This window comes from Ochotona princeps, chromosome 14 (assembly GCF_030435755.1).
Source record: "Ochotona princeps isolate mOchPri1 chromosome 14, mOchPri1.hap1, whole genome shotgun sequence".
In the NCBI taxonomy this organism is placed as follows: domain Eukaryota; kingdom Metazoa; phylum Chordata; class Mammalia; order Lagomorpha; family Ochotonidae; genus Ochotona; species Ochotona princeps.
In genome coordinates, this window is record NC_080845.1 from 45,391,983 (window position 1) to 45,406,824 (window position 14,842).

The 14,842-nt window shown below is 39.0% G+C and overlaps 1 pseudogene; it reads left to right on the forward strand.

The window, feature by feature from the left end:
* Positions 1 to 8,359: 8,359 nt before the first annotated feature.
* LOC101534778 (ATP synthase F(0) complex subunit C1, mitochondrial-like) lies at positions 8,360 to 12,609 on the forward strand (annotated as a pseudogene).
* Positions 12,610 to 14,842: the final 2,233 nt, after the last annotated feature.

The window sequence follows — 14,842 nt, forward strand, 5'->3', positions numbered from 1 at the left end:
AAAATTGTCCAAAACAATTAACCCACTATCCATTATTTGTTTATATTCAATTCTATGTTCAAACATTTAAAAATGATGTGTATTCTGCCTAAATATGTGTTAAAGTCTAGTGAGGATGATGAATATTTGACCATAGAGGCACATAATTGCCCCCGTCACTGACCTATTATCATCATTTTGTAGTTGACATAGTGGGGGGGAAAGAGGGAAGTGTGCCAATTAATACAGTATTTTAATCGCATCTCACTTTTACTGTAAAATTTTATTTAAACTTCATTTTAAGAGAAAAAAGTATTAGCTACTTCCTAGCCTTTATGTTTCTTTGTTTACAGAAAAAGTGCAGAATTTTAAGACATGTGTATTTCTTTACCAGTTTGTTATACTCCTTATTTAGTCAACAAGGTATAACTAGTAAATTTTAAGAAATTACTACATATTGGTAATGGATCTTAGAATTCCTTACACATTATTTTTTACGTTTCTGAATTCTTAGTGTTTGCCCCGCTTCAGACAATACATCAGCTGTGAATTCCTGCCCACTTCTTCATTATTAAGAGAGAAATTTACAAACTAGAAAGTGCCTGTTGGACTTGTCTGTGTTAGCCATAGAGAGAAAATTTTACCCAAAAGCCAAGGAATTGGCTGCCGTCTTGAATGGCAAAATCTCACTTCTACCAAATATAGCTAAGTAAAGCCCAATGCAGGAGCAGGTTTCAGGCTCAAGGATGAGAGATTCAGCTGGTGGGTGATCATTAAGAGTCCTAAAAAGAAAATAAGGGCAAATGAATACTTTGAAGAAAAGTTAACAAGGCTTGACTTCAAACTGAAGCACAGAATTCAGGGAAACCACAAGGAACAGGGCAGTACTAACAGGGTAAATATAACGTGGAGGAGTTAGGCTGCGCGTGATGTGGGCAATGAAGATCTGATGGAGCCAGGTGACAAAAAGGATGGGTAACAGACAGCTGCCTAGTAAGAGGCACAGACTTGAGGGAAATGGAGCCAAGGCAATAAAACTCTAACCTCATCCTCTTACTTGTTCAACCCAGGACATGGAGCAGGGTGGAGAAACAAGCGAATCTCGAGGTGAAAATAAAGTATGTGGCTCAAAAATCCATGCTGCTTCTAATAAGTCAACAATGATGACACAACCTGGATAACAGCCTTTTTTTAAGCTAAAAGATAATTTAAAAGTAACAACTCATATGGCTCATGTGGCAGCTGGTTGGACATTCATTGCAGCAAACACATGGAGGAGAAAAGGATGAATCTTAGGTTACAAAAAGGAACAGCAGTAACTAAAACTCGGTGAAGAGTTAGTTCATAAAAAGAACCCTACTATGAGCGGCAAAGGAAATATGTTTTTCTATAATTTTCATCTTCTTATATTCATTAATTAAAAATGTAATTTATAGTATTTAATTTTGAATATGTTTAGTATTAGCCCAATTCGTATTATTTGTATTTTACATCATTTATATCCCATCCATAATTATATAATTGATCTTATATTTCACATGAATTTGATCCATATCTCTAGATAGAACAGCACATAAGATCCTTGAAGGAAAACAATACCTGTGGTTTTCTTTTCAGTTTCTTGATCAAACCCATCAGAATGCCCTAGACTAGAAAGCATTAGATAAATGTCAATCAACTACTTTTCTATTAGCTATAGAAAATTTTGACTTTATCCATTACTTGATGATAATTAAGTCTTACTTCAATGGACAACGCTTTCCTGTGAACAGAATATACCGTTGTGGAGTTTAGGATATCAAATTAAACATTGGAGACAAATAGATCACCTATATATTATTAAAGGAAATGAGACTGTAAAATCATGTTTAAAATGGTGTCACTAGTTTTGTTTCTACTACACAGTGTTTTCTGATATGACAAACTTTCCTACCAATTCCTTGGGAAGAAAAGGTACTGGCCTAAAAACCAATGGCATGTATGTAAACTGGGTTTGGGAGTGGATCAAGTGGAGGTACTTGGGAAGCTCCCCTGGCGAGTCATAGCTCTCGCTGGTGAACACGCCGTCCAGATCTGGGGGTCGGACAAGCAGGGCATAGTAGCTCCAAAATGTGTAAATTGGTAATGGAACGTAATGTACTGGGCAGGACTGAGCAAACCTTTGTATACAAGCAAAACTAGAAACCAGCATGGAACACAGGTCATACCGAGCTAGGCTCTTGCACCTACTGGTCCTCAGAGCAACCACGGGCAGGTGCATGATTTACAGCTAGGAACAAGCCCAATCGGGGAGGTAACGGGATACCCTAACTAGGTTGAGGTTCCCACCAAGGGGCGTATGTGCTAGAATTGGGGCTGCGTTCTATCTAGGAAACAGTTGCAGTCACCCGAAGCACTAGTGTGGGCTGGGATTGGATGCACCAGGCCAGTTCAGACCCCAACACCATCTGGTGTCATGGAGAACCAGGGGGTAGATGTGGGACTGACTAGGCTGGGTCTCAACCCCCTACTGAGCCATGCGTGAGCTGTATGTGGGTATGGACGAGCCATGGCCGGGCTGAAACATCCAACAACAAGAACCAGAATGGGGTGAAAGCCAGCCAGGAAAAGCCACTGTCCCTGCTAGGACAGGACGTGAACTGAGTTGGGTTGGCTCAAGGACCCCCTGGCATGCGCAAAACCTGCCATTGGGAGGGGTTCTGATGGAGGAGCCTGGGCAACTCCTCTGGCAGGACACAGTCCCTGCAGGTAAGCACAAGAAGCATGATAGGAAACAGTCCAGAATAGGCCATGGAAAGTTTCCCACTGGCACACATTCAGTATGGGTCAGGAGCAGACCAGGCTCAATCAGTCCATATCACCCACTGGCAAATCTGATCACCAGAACAGAGTGTGGGATGAGCTGGGTTTGGTCGCGACAAAACCAGTACACATTATGGAATGCCAGGGCGTGGTTGCCTGTACTGGATTTGAATGCAGCACCCAACCAGCACACGTGAGATCCAGGAAGGAAGGGAGGGGCAGAACTGGCAGGGGGGATTAAGGGGCTGGTTCCCTCGCCGGACAGCTACTCCCACCGGAGAGCGTGGGCTGGGATAGAGACAGACTAGACTATGCAAGGCTACAACACCTGTGCGCTGCATGTGGAATAGATCAGGGAAAAGCCAGGCTGGGATGATTATTCCTGCTGGTGCAAGCATAAATTAGAGTGGGTGAGGGATGTTTGGGCATAGCCGCAGAAGCTGGCACTGGGGACTAATTCTGTCAAGTCAAATCACAGAACCACCTAAAGAGTGCATAAACCAAGGACAGAGAGACCTGGGAGGGAAAAAGTGGGTTCCCCCTTCTTGGGTCACTCGTCCCGTGGGAGGGCATGAAAACTAGGACGGGGGCTGGGATGGCTAGATAGAGAGGCACTCAACAACACCCGTGAGGGCTGGATGGTTGAGTTGGTTAGATAGAACTAAGCTTTAATACCCATTGACAAGTGCCAGAGCCAAATGGGATGGGGGACAGACTGGTCTTCTGCTACACATACTAGCAAACCAGGGGCGGGCCGGGTGAGGGTTATCGTGGGTCGCCCCGACTAGGCTGCAGCTCCCACTGGTTAGTGTGAGGGCCGAGTATGTGCTGGGCAGAACCAGACTGGACTGCAACACCCATTGGTTCCAGTGCAACTCGGGACTGAAAACAGAACCAACCCAGCAATTGCAACCACCAGCTGATCAGGGTGATGGACTGTGCCGGGCCCTGTGCTTGCTAGAACATGCAAGAAACTAGTCTGGGAATACCTCAAAGTTTCTTTGGAGATCTCCCCAATCGAACTGCTGGACTCAGAACTCTAATCAAGAAAAGACAGAAGACAGAGCAGATCAATCATTCATCTCAGCTACATGTTAGCAGCGAAAAATGGGGCAAACGGAGACTTTATGATGGACCATATCAATCAGTGGACGACCTCATCGAGCGAAACTGGCAGCGATTCATAACCGGAGAACTATTAACACCACTCGAGCACATATCTCAGAGCATGCCCCACATCCGGGACTCGGGGTGGGCGGGAAACCGGGTGGGGCTTCTCCCTCAATATCCTCCTTTACCTCAGATACAAGATGGAAACAATATGGACATAATAGTATTGCCCACTTCCCTATTCCCCTGAACCTTTTTTTTTCTTTTTCTTTCTTTAACTGTAATTAACTATGAAAAGATTGTCAACAACAACAACACAATAAAATAGATTATAAAAAAAAAGGCATAAAAGCGGGAAAATGCAAACCCCTCCTGAGAACACCATTCATCCATTCCTTTATCCTTTCAAGAAATATTTATTGAACAGACCTAAGAATATAGAAGTGAATAACATCTAATTCCTACTTTTTTTCAGAACATCTGTTCTAGCCAGAGGAGACACATCATAAACAGATATACTTGTTCATTGATGAAATTATATTTAAAAATTAGCAAGGGACAGGAACTGTGAGTTGGGACAGGGATTGTCTTGTATTGTATGCAGAGTAGTATGAAAAAGTAAAAGGTAAGAAAAATTCCCATTAAGGATCATGTGGCAAAAGCTCAACTGAGTGGCAAGCACATCATATAAATACTTGGGCAACTGCCACGCAAGAAGGAAAGGGAAGTACACACAGAAAACAAATGACTGTCAATGAAATTCAGAACACGGGAGTGATAGCATTCACATGGCCAGAGAGCTAATTTTGGGATACACAAGCAAATCCCAGGTTCTGTGTGTGTGTGTGTGTGTGTGTGTGTGTGTGTGTGTGTTTGAAAGCATTTGGTATCCACCTGAGAAATACTCTTTGGAAATGTTTAATAAGGTGTTAGAATATATATTAAAAAAAAAACCCTTTAAATAACAAGGGCGTCAACATGGGTTAAAGAAGAGTATAGTTCCCTTTAATTTCCCCAATTACAGTTGTAAATTTAAATCAACTAAAGGAATTTTTTTAAAAAAATAACAATACCTGGATCCCATCTCCAAAAATTGTATTTCAACAGATATGATGAAGGGACCAAGCACTGTAATATTTTAAAGCTCCTGAAGAGATTTATACACGTGGCCAACATAAAAGTCACTGAATTAAGCTGGCTTTTGTGGTTCCCAATGTCATATCAGTTTCCTAATTCCTGCAATTTTCATCTAATATTTTACTTAATTTCTAAGTAAATATGTCTGCTACCTGCCACCAGCCTTTCAGTTTCTGGAAAGCAAGGTCTTTTCCAAAATCATTCCTACATTACCATGCAACTAAAACACTTAAATTCATAAAATCTATCACACATGCTCTATGCTTTGTATAGGGGTAGCAATTATTCCAGTAATTTTACCTAAAAAGTGAAGACCACAAACTGTTTGGCAATCTGTTCTCCCTCTTCGTGATGAAACAAACATTTTTGAGCGTGATTTTGGTTTATCCTTTCTCTCTCTCTCTCTCTCTCTCTCTTTAATTGGAAAGTCAGATTTACCGAGAGAAGGAGAGACAGAGAGGAAGATCTTCCATCTGCTGATTCACTCCCCAGGTGACCGCAACCGCTTGGAGCAGAGCCAATCCAAGGCCAGGAGCCCGCAGGGTCCCAAGGCTTTGGGCCATCCTCGACTGCTTTCCCAGGCCACAAGCAGGGAGCTGGATGGGAAGCATGGCCACTGGGATGAGAACCTGTGTTCATATGGGATTTCGGTGCATGCATGGTGAGGACTTTAGTAGTTAGGCTACTGCACCGGGACCCTCTCATTCTTTTAGTATACAAAATTGTTGGTCTTTCCATTTGTCTCAAAGTTTCTACCACCTAATGGAGAACATTACAATCAGACAATGCTTCAATTGTATCATAAAATGCCGCTATCATAGCCAAAAGTTTTTCCACTTTTGATTCCTGGGACGGTGTTTTGGGAGTAGATATAGTTAGGTGAGTATAGCTATGTGGGAGCAAGAGGAAGTGGAAGAAAGGTTGATGGAGTGTTATTGGGCTTCTGAGGAAGCTCATTTATGGTATGCAAAGATCACTCATCCTTTAGTTGATTTCTGCGGGAATAATCAACATTAACTTTCTATTATTATGGCCCTTTTGCTATAAAAATTAAGTAAATTTCATGCAAAGAATTTCCCTATTTAGATAGGAGCAAACTGTACATTGATAAAAACAAGGAAAGATTTTCTTGTTTACTACTTCCGGTGAATCTCAGAATCGCAGATAATTACTCCCATGAGGACTAAGTACTATAATTGTATTAGTGCCCTCTGCTGTACATGTGCAACATTACAGAAATCTGTGTCATTTCAAGATACGTCTAGACATTCTCTACTTTGGCATTTTGCAGAGAAGCAGGTCTTTAATTGCATCCTTATTTAATTCCAGCTGCATGAACATGTAGCAAGTTGGGTGAAATTTTACCTCGCATAATGACTGACTAATCCAAACAGAACAACAGTGTAAGAGGCATTCACGATAAGCCTATTGTGCTTATAATATTACTGTCATTTTCTTTATAAACTATCGATGAAATATCTGTAAAATAACTGAAATTAATTCCTGATATGACAATTATTTTGAAATCTCCCAGTCTTTTTAATAGTAGGGTACTGATTGTTTTCTCTTAGGCTTGGCTTTTGTATAACTCCCGTGTTTGTTTAAAGTCAGAGTCAGTTCAGAGCCTCATAAACTGTTTTGTTTTCTGTGGCATTCAATAATTGTTTTATATGGCATTGGTTCTGTACCATTTGATCTGTTTCTTTATCTCATTAAAAATTTCTGCTTCTGTCTGAATTTTATTGACTGAAAATAATATTAGTAAGCTGAGGCCATAGCTCTTACCCATGCTCTGTCAACCACTTATCTTTTTGCTTATCTCTCATTGCAGATTATGAAATATTAAGTATCTTGCTCACCTTTAAATAATGATTCCACATATTTAAAAGAGTACACTCCATCCAGATAAATATGTTAGATCGCTGTTCTTAAATGTTTTCTCTACGTACAATGAAATATTTAGACTAACACTATTTACAACATAAACAAGGATTTGTGTAAACATGTTGATTTTGGTGTTATTCTGCGAGTCTGGGAAATGAGTCTTTTGAATTTATTTCTTGCCATCTTATTGCATATTTTCTTCCTTTTTAATCTTTATACGCAGTTCATATTTGTGACATCATTTGAAGTTAATGTATAAATCTGTTACCACTCTAAATATTTTTATTTATTTTAATATTTATCTTCATATTTAATATTATTAACTATATCTTAGGAAGTAATTTCATGATGTATGTATTAATTTTCCAAGGAAGGATGTGATATATACTTGCAAAAACTAGAAAAAATACATTTTAAGGTTAAACTTAAGTGCACAAAAACAGAAACAGTTCAATGGGAAAACACTTTGTAATGTTAATTTCTTAATTTGTAAAAATTTAGATCAATTTTATACATATCTATATGTACAATGATAACTAAGAAGAAAGTTGAGTTGAAATAAATTTGTTTTTATAATGAGAATTTCTAGTTCCAGCAATGTGCTTTTACTCTGAATCTGTTTTGTGTGCTTCAACAGAAAGGACTAAAAATAAGTAAAAGGAATAATCATCACAAATGCTGGTTGTATTTTCTAGGTTTACTGATTTTCATTTTTACCACATTGAGTTCAGTTTGATAGAAAAGGTAATTCTAAAAGATAACATGTTTGAATAGCAATATGTTATAATAAAAGAACATTTGTACTTGGATTAAAAAAGATTTAGAAATAGTTTTACTCAGAAACAATAGGATGTCATGTGTGACTTGAATACTTCCAATTGTGTGTCATAAAAAAGTCTGACTGTACTTCCCAGAAATGCTCATACTTTGTTCAGCTGGGATGAAGTGTACCTTCCAAATCCACAAATCAATTTGTGCCTCATGGAGAGGCATTAACATGGCTGATGCTCCAATTTTTTAGTTTATTTAAAAGAAAAATGGATTACTAAAACAGAAATATTTTTTATGTTGCTCAAAACAATAATGGCTAAAAAATTCAAATCATTAGACCTCCATAGTAAAGCCAGCTTGTTTTAAAAATAAAATTATCTCCCTATACTTATCAAGAAATTATACATTCTTATATTCAATGTATCTTAGGTAACTTGGGCAGGAAAAATAACATTAAGCATATACTTAAAAATACAATTATTAAATCAACTTATTATTTAATTATTCTGGAACTTGACATGCTGACTGGGTATGTCCTTATTTTACAAATAAGGACAGCCTCCAATACAATGGGCTTGCGAAAGCAAAATAGATGGATGATTATCCAAACATCCACTCACATTTTCTTAAGGAGAGCAAATCAGATATGTGTGGGAATATGTGTGTATATCAGGCTATGGGCAGGTAATATGCCCAGCTAAAAGACTACGATGCAGAACCTTCCTTGAATGGAAATACTGTCAGTACATCGCTAAGTTCAACTACGAGATAGATTTTTAGGTTGTTAGATAGCAGATGAAAATATTTTTTTAATTATTCACTAGAAACTAATTTTAAGTAAGAGCCCAAAGTTAAGCCAAAAGTGAAAAAATTGAAAATTTCAATCTATAAAAACACATTATGCTCATAATTTTCCTTGAACCAAGATTAGCTTTAGTAAGTCTCTTGAGTTGTGTGCACCTAGCAAAAGATCTTAAAAGTACATAAGGCAAAAAATTACAGAAATAAACGTGGAGAAAATTCCACTATTACAGCTGGATATATCAATATTCTGTTTAATCAATCAATAATCATTAGAACTGACAGATGGAATTCAATAGAATGCATACTACCTCAAAACTGTTGTTATTCTAATAAACAATGGCCATTTTTAATACTATCTGAAAGCAGAATAAGCATCCTCTTAGATATGCACATGAAATACAAATATAGACTGCATCTTAGATAATAAAATACATTTCAACAGATTTGAAAGGATTTAAAATATTCAGAGAATGTTCTCCTAGTCAGAAAAATCACACATATATTTGAAAAGGACATAAGGCATTTCTGAAGAATCCACTGGCCAAATATAGAGTCTCAAAATTTACAAAGTATGTAACATTAAGAGAGTTACAGCAGCAAGATGGTATGCTAGAACTACTCAACATTTGTTTCTCCATGGGAACATCATTTTGAGCAACCATTCATATCTTCAGAAGACTTAGTGAACTTAGTTTCCAAGTGACAGACTATAGTGCATGAGCAGACACCAAAATGAGAAAAATGCATTAAAGAGGTTATGAGTAAAGTCGCATTGCAAAGGTACACTACCCAGATCCATGCAGCACAGCTCAACCAGAGATATTTGCACACATGGGAAAAGTAGGTAAAATGAGCACCCAACTTCACAGTGACCTTAGCACCAGGACTACTCTAAGGAACTCTGGTACCAGGTCAACAACATGGATTCCAATTCCAAATCCTCCCTAGAACCAGGTTCACCCCATGTGACCCCAAGTACTAACCTCTGCATGCAGATAAAAACTCCAGATACATCTGAATAGACTCAGGAGCTGATTTTAAGTTATTAACTTAAAATAGATGGTCAACAATTCTAAAGCCTCTTATTGTAGCCCCACTGTAATTGAAAGGAAAAATGTGCCATAAGTTCACAAAATATGGATAGAGAAGGGAACCAAAGAATAGTGTCAAAGAAAATCTGTTAAGTCACCAAGAAAGATACTAGGGAAAAGAGAACAAAGGAACAGCAGAATAGAAACTTTGAACAATGGCTCAATAATAAGATCTTTCTCCTGACAACCTCTTAACAGGAGGTCATGTGCGTGGAGCAGGGGGGCACTCCAGAGTGGAGCAGGTGGTAAGGAGGAAGCTTGGATCCCAACCATGAAGACTCCCAGACCTTCACCACAAACTATTAATACGAGCAACAAGGACTATATCCCAACTGCCAAGGAGGCCACAGGGAATTGGATGCCCTCGGAGGCCGAGTACTCTGAGGTCACCCACCCTCAACCGGAGCTTCCGCAGGGGATGGAAGAAGTCCAAACACTACCGCACAGAAACCAACGTCATCGGAAAGACAACCAGAAGCCCTGAGCGGTCCGCAGAAACAGAAGAACAATAAATGTCCTTCGGGACCAGGGAGGAGAGCTTTCTCTGGTCCGAGCCTGGCTCCACCTCTGGACTCCTGCCCTCCCTGGCAATGACCATCGGGATCGCTTCGAAAACCCCTCATAGCAAACAATCATACAAACTAAAAAAAAAGCTAAAATAAATAGACAAACAACAGAAAGTAGAGCATGAAATCTGACAGGAAAGAGCTGGCGTGGATTGGCTCATGCCTCACTGCGTGGGACACAAATTAGTCACTCCTCACCATGGTGTTGAGGATTTTCCTGCACATCCCCCCGCAAAAACAAATGTTCTGCACCTTAAATGTCAACAAATATCTTGTTAGAGTTACAAGCCAGTCTAGATTATCCTAAAATCTGCCAAGATCAGCAAAATTATACTTCAACACAACAAATGGCTAAATACTAAAATGAAATAGACACAAGACAGCTGAATGGTACCTTATAGCCATTTTAAGGTATATAGCAGCCGGTCCTGTATATAAACTAAAATTGAAATGTCAGTGAGCTAATCATAGGTTGTGGTTAGGACTGGCTTGCTTTTTTTTTTTTTTTTTTTTTAACATACTGGTTACTCAAAACCATGTCAATTCCATAATATTGCAAATTGCTGTTGATGTTATATTGGGACTCTTAATTGACTGTGATGATATTCTACCAGCTCTAACTTCGGACCAGAAATGGTCTCCCCAAGAAACTGTTCAACCCATCTGGACAATAAGTAGCTGGACTCTATGCTTGGTATGTGTTTGCAAGGAAATAATCCTGATTGAATTTGAACTGTAATACTGCATCAAGGTGGAGGAATCCACAGGGGGGAGGGGAGGGGAAGGGGTGAGAGGATTCCCAGAGCCTATGAAACTGTCACATAATGCAAAAAAATTAATAAAAAATATATAAATATAAAAAATAATAAGATCTTTCTTATCAATAATTACTTCATATCAAAATGGATTAAATGCTCCACTCAAAACATTTAGTGGCAAAATGCTGCACAATTCACTTCTTACTGAGTAAAAGAAAATCACATTGGCTTTAACACCCTAGTACACTGAGAATACAGTGATGTGAAAAGATATTCCATGTAAACAGCAGCCAAAAGCAAAAGTGGTTATACTTCTGACGGATAAAACAGACAGTAAGTCAAAACTTTGCTTACAGAGATAAAGAAGGTCATTATATAATATTAAAAATGATAATTCACAAAAAAATCAAGAAAACATGAAACACAGTTGTTTGAAAATAAACAAAATTTTCAGACCTTCAGATTTAAACAAAAGAGGATGAATCTAGATCAGATATGAAAGATGGCAAGTTACAACTAATGCTACCAAAATACAAAGGTTTTTAAAATGAATACTGTGAAAAACCATCAAAACCTTGGATAATCTAGGAGAAATGGATAAATTCCTAGAAATATGGAAACCACCAGGATTAATCATGAAAAAATGGAAAATTTGACAGCAATCATTTATGGGTTGATTGAATTAGTAAGCTTACCTTCCTAAAAATGAAAAGTTCAGGATCAAATGGCTTCACTCATTAATTCTGCCAAACATTTTAAAAGTCAATCCATCTCAAATTCAAAAAAAAATCATTGAGCCCAGCACGGTAGCCTAGTGGCTAAAGTCCTCGCCATGCACACCCCAGGGTCCCATATGGATGCAGGTCCTAATCCTGGTGACCCCTCTTCCCATCCAGCTCCCTGCTTGTAGCCTGGGAAAGCAGTTGAGGACGGCCCAAAGCCGTGAGACCTTCAGGACTCCTGGCTTCAGATTGGCTCAGTTCCAGCCATTGCAGCCACCTGATGAGTGAATCAGCAATAGAAGATCTTCCTTTCTGTCTATCCTTCTCTCTATATATCTTTCTTTCCAATAAATATAAGTAAATCTTCAAATTTTTTTTTTCATTTCATTAGGAAAGCACTGACATTAAAGACAGACAGGGACACTGCATTCCTGGTGAACACAGACATAACAATTCCTTGTACTCTTCCTTTCAAATCTGAGTATCATAAATAAAGATAACAAGAATTACCATTGTAGTGATCTTGAGCCAGGCGAGCCCTGCGGGCTGAGCCAGGGCTACAGGGCAGTGGGAGTACAGGTGTCAAGAAGATACAGGCCAGCAGCTCCCTACTCGTTTCCCTGGTTGTGGTCTGCTGTTGCACCAGAGGCCTCCTTCCTGAGTAGACCTGAGGAGTTACCTAAACTGCCTTCCTACAGCAGCTCGCCACTGCAGGTCATGAGGCAGGAGTTCCAGACCAGGTTTGTATTTGTGTCCCTGAACATTGACATGGCGGCCAAGTTCATTGGTGTTGGGGCTGCCACGGTTGGTGTGGCTGATTGAGGGACCTGCATTGGCACAGTGTTTGGCAGCTTAATCACTGGCTACGCCAGGAACCCATTTCAAGCAATAGCTCTTCTCCTATGCCATTCTGGGCTTTGCACCATCCCAGGCCATGGGGCTCTTCTGTTTGATGGTCACCTTCCTCATCCTATTTGCCATGTGAGGCTCAGTGGGGCTCACCCGCCCTTTCTGGTTGCTTGGGCCCCGTGCCGTTTCTGCTGCTGGAAGGATGAGCTGCCACAGTAAATGACATTTCTTTTAAAAAGAAGAAGAAGGAGAAGAAGAAGAAGGAAAAGGAGGAGGAGGAAGAGGACAATGACCGAGGCTGAATCAGATCAAAGCCAGGAGCCGGGGGCTTCATGTGGTTTTCCAAAGCACTTGGGCTATCTGCCATTGTTTTTCCCAGGCACATCAGCATGGATCTGGACAGGAAGTGAAGCAGCCATGAAGCTAGAACCCATGTGGAATGCCAGTGTAACAGGTAGCCAGTTAACCCACTATGCCTTACTTCTGGCCCCTGTGCAATGTTCATGGAATCACAACAATATGGAAATGGAGATTGAATTAGTGATTACCAAGAGTTCGTTGGTGAGGGAAGGGCAAAGGATGTAATTATATAGAAATAATAAGATGGAACCTTGTGATAATATCATTTCTGAATCTTGAGTGAGGTGATAGCAACACATGTTTACAACAATTGATATTTTCATAGATCCAGGTATAAATGCACCCCTGTGGAAATGTGTGCATGTGAAACTGCCACTATTTGACTAAGGCAACGTCAACTTCTAGGTTGCTAAATTATACTATAGTTATAATACCTCTGGGTGGAAATAGGTGTAGGGGATTTTAAATCTATATGTACTATTTCTTACAACTGTATATGAATCTAAGTTTATCTCAACACAAAAATTTAAATGTATTCAGCGTTTATATATATTGACAGGCATAATAATATCAGTACAAAACTTCTAAGTGGGAGATCTTTTGCTTTACCAACAATGGGTTAACATGTGGACTATATAAGGAATGAATGAGGTAAGACAATGACCCAACAGAAATGCAGCCAACTATTTTAGAGGAGGTTAAAAACTAGCCAATGAATACCTAAATAGGCTGCATCTCTACAGTAGTGAACCACTAATGCCATTATATCACAACAGAAAATTATATTAACAAATGTTTTAATTATGTTACTATGTATATGTTTGTATAAAGTATTGGCTGCAAAGAATTAGAGCTACCAGACCTCTTCTACATTGCAGGTATGTGTCAAAGTTATTAGAATTCACTTTGGAAAACAATTAAGCATAGCAAGAAAAGTTTGAATCTGGTGCGTACGTACTACATGACATAGTAACTCCATCCTTCTCCAAAAGAAATTATTGGCCATTTGTGTTGAAGCACATGTTCATATCAGCTCTTCAACTAACAGTAAAAGTTGAAATCACACAAAGTCCTTTATTTGCTGATTATATTGAGGTGATGGATGGCTCCGTAACAATATAGACATCACATCCACAGGTGTGATTCTCTGGAGCCTCAAAAATACCAGAACAAAACATAAATACAGTTCAAAATCACATATAGTAAGAAACAGACCTAAGTAAAAGTTGTGAAGGGAGGAGAAAATATCAAATAGATGAGTTTTATAGTGATTCTAGGAGGAGCTGGAAAAGGTGTAGAATAAAATCCAGGGGGAGGGCCTAGTGGTTAGATTCTTGTCTTGCATGCCCAGGATACCATATGGGCACTGGTTCATGTCCCAGCAGCTCCATTTTGCATACAGTTCCCTGCTTACGGCCTGGCAAAGCATAGGAGGATGGCCCAAAGCCTTGGGACCCTGCATCCACGTGGGAAACTTGGAAGAAGCTCCTGGCTCCTGGCTTTGGATCAGAACAGCTTCAGTTATTGTGGTCCCTTGGAAAGTGAACCAGCATATGATAGATCTTTCTCTCTTTCTCTTTGTAAACTTTCTTCCAATAAAAATACATAAATATTTAAAAAAAACGTGGGGGAAATAAAAGTAAAACAGGAAAAAAATCCTTTTTTTGTTATTTTTAAAAATATATCTGTATATTATGTTCCCATATATTATTTATCTGTATATTATGTTCCCCAAAATAACAGATAAATACATATGTCAGGTATGTGATAGAAATGTCATCGCCAGTACCAATAGTTATCCTACATCTCTGTGGAAATTGAATGAAACTGAATGAAATGAAAGGAACTGAATGAAAGGAACCAAGTACCTGAGGAAATTTACTGTGCAGGATTCAAGTTTTTGTTTTCCTGGAGTGAGCATTTACACATGTGAGTTGACTTAAAATCCCTAAGGGACTTGATGGGGATGTAATTTTAGAAATCTGAAAAACCCTTGGATGAGCTCAAAA